The sequence below is a fragment of the Gadus chalcogrammus genome, chromosome 20, assembly GCF_026213295.1.
Source record: "Gadus chalcogrammus isolate NIFS_2021 chromosome 20, NIFS_Gcha_1.0, whole genome shotgun sequence".
Taxonomy (NCBI): Eukaryota; Metazoa; Chordata; class Actinopteri; order Gadiformes; family Gadidae; genus Gadus; species Gadus chalcogrammus.
In genome coordinates, this window is record NC_079431.1 from 16942439 (window position 1) to 16945452 (window position 3014).

Consider the following 3014-nt stretch of genomic DNA (forward strand, 5'->3'; position numbering starts at 1 on the left):
AGAATGAACAACTAGTAAAAATGCATTTCCGGCCGGATTTTCACGAAGCCCTCCCTTTAAAGTGTGGTCATTGGAAAGCTTCGTTTCAAGGGCTGCGTAGCCTTTTGTCTTGGCCCTACCCCTTAATCCAAATGAGAATTGGGACACCCCTTACCCCTTCAAAACAAGGGGGAGGGGTAAGGGGTAGAAATGGGATGCAGCCTATGGGTGCACGCACACTAAGCCATCTGGCCGTGGCCGTTTTAGCACCTAACCGTGCTCAAATCTGCCAGTGTAAGTGTGGCCAGTCTGGCCAGGCCGGGCCAATTTGGCCACTTGGGAGAGGTGTGCTGCTACGGCACGGGCCGCTACGGTGCAGATTCTAATGAGCCGACACGCGCACACGCACGGCTACGCAACCTGAGCTGGATGACGGATAGTCAATGCGACGACCACGGACATAATAAAGGCGACGAGCCTTCTTTCCCATTAACGGTTAAACATCGCGTCAAGCAGTTCAATGTTGGTGTGTTCTCTGTGTTGTTATCCATTGTTGTTTAAAAACTCTGCCTGGCGGCAGACTTTATATGGTCGATGCCGCGGACGCTTGGTGATGACGTGTTACGACGTGATGACGTATGTACAAGAGCCTTCCGTGGCCAGGCCACAGCTGCGACGGGCCAACGGCCACGGCCAGATGACCTAGTGTTGAGTGCAGGCCAGAGAACAATGGGGCCATTTGAGCACGGTTAGGTGTGAAAACGGCCACACGGCCACGGCCAGATGGCATAGTGTGAGTGCACCCTATAACTCCCTGTCTTGTCAGAGGCTGAGGGTCTGCTGGGGCTGTGGGCAGCCTGGCCACCTGGTCAGAAAATGTCATGAAGCTGTGAGAACCCAGCTTCACGTAGTTTGGGAAAAGCGAGAATGACCGCCGTACCCCCGCCGTCATCGTCTGTAGGATCCCACCAACACAGACAGGGTATTTACCAACGAAAGGCATTCCCAGAGTGGGGTAAGCCTCTGATGCAGCCCTAGGTTGATGACCTTACCGCTTATGAGCCAAACACATCTTCAGACTGGCAGCCCCCCCTGGTGGCAAAGATGCCGGCAAAACTGCCCAAGCCACAAGAGCCATACCTTGCACAGTTCTGGCTCGCTGCATTACATAGCGGCTGGGGCTTAGAGTTGTCGGCCAATCACCTTGCCCTGGCATTGGAGGGGACACTAGAGGGGATTGTGGGAACTCCTCCATGTGGCCCCAGTGCAGCAGCGGGACCTCCAGGCAATAACCAAGGCTGGACTTCGCCCCAATGGACAGCTGCTGTTTCCAGTGTGGCAAGCCTGGACTGTGGAGGAGATGTTCAATCCCTCGGGTTCCTCGCCGAGCTCAACAGTGTCCAGGGACAGAACTATGAGTCCCAGGTCTTCCGGGCGGTCTGCCAGCTGCTGGGGTCCACAAAACGAGGACAACACCCCTCCAACCACAGAGTGACGGGCTGGTGTAGTGGTTCAACCGCACTCTGGCCCTCCAGCTTGCCATCTTCACCAGCAAGCATCAACTGGACTTGAACCGACTCCTATCCTTGGTCCTGTGGTCCTATTGGACTGCAATGCAGGAGTCCAGCCATTGCATGCCTGCTTCTTATGTTTGGGCGGGAGCTCCTGACACTGATGGACTTGGTGTTTCGGCCCCCGCCTGAGCCTAGGGGTTGGGGGTGCGGGGCTGCAGCACTACTTTCGCAGGCCAAGAAATCGCCTACAGGTGGTCCATGACTACACCCGCCAGGATCAGGGTGCTTCAGAGATGAGGCAGAAGAGGTCTTATGATCGGGGTTGACCGCATGGCTCCCCTGCCACTGCATCCCCGAGGCGGGTCGTTGCCGTTGTCTCTGCCGCTGCCCCTGCCGCTGCCCCTGCCGTTGCTCCTGCCGTTGCCCCTGCCGTTACCCCTAACGTTGCCCTTGCTTGGGGGTCTCAGAGGCCTGCCCTTATTTTGTGAGATTAAATATTCCATTATGTGCTCTGTTATCTGCCTCTAGTCTTCAGTTTATACAACGTTGTTTGTATAGTTAAGGTTAAAAGTTGGTAAACAACTATGCATTTAACCTTTTAATAATTAATTTCGTTTATTTCTACAACAAAAAATAAATATGATTTATACCCCATACACAATGTATCTTTATAAACATAACTTGTAGATGTCATTGCTTGTTTGTCTCCTTATTTTAATGAGATAAGTTGGCCATAAATGCTGAAATCAATCTGTCTATCATATCAGATGAGATTTTTCAATGAATTCCATCAAATTATAGCAACATACTTTAAATGTACTAAATATTTGGTCCATGGCCCTGCATGTAATATTAAACAAAAGACAGAGGAGGGCAGTGTTGGATAAAAGTAATTGCGCTTTGTGTGTGTGTGTGTGTGTGTGTGTGTGGTGTGTGTTGTGGGTGTGTGTGTGTTGTGTGTGTGTGGTGGTGTGGTGGTGGTGTGTGTGGTGTGTGGTGTGTGTGGTGTGTGTGTGGTGGGTGTTGTGTGTGTGTGTGTGTGTGTGCTTGCGTTACCTACTAAATGCAGTATTTTCAGTACTTAACTAATGTCCCACAATTCAAGGAAAGAGTACTAAAAGTTATATTTGACAATATAAATAAATATGCATGTATGCATATAGATAATAATGTATAGAAGCCACTCGTATATAGAAGAAGAAAACACGAAGAGGGTTTTATGTTTTATTTCAGGAATTAGGATAAGACATATATTAATATCAGCATTTTTCAAAGCATTCTATATCATATTAATAATTATAATTATATATTGTTGTTGTAATGGTTATTAGTAAAAGATAGTACTATACTATAATAGTGGGCCCTATACACTGTTATAGAGCCGCTGCCGCGAGTTTTTATAAATGTAATATATATTTTTTAAAACGGATAGACAATGTTTGGGGAGGGAGGGGGGGGGGGCGTGATGTAACAGGAAGATGTGGGCTGACACCAGTGTGTCATCCCTCTCCCTCCCCAGCT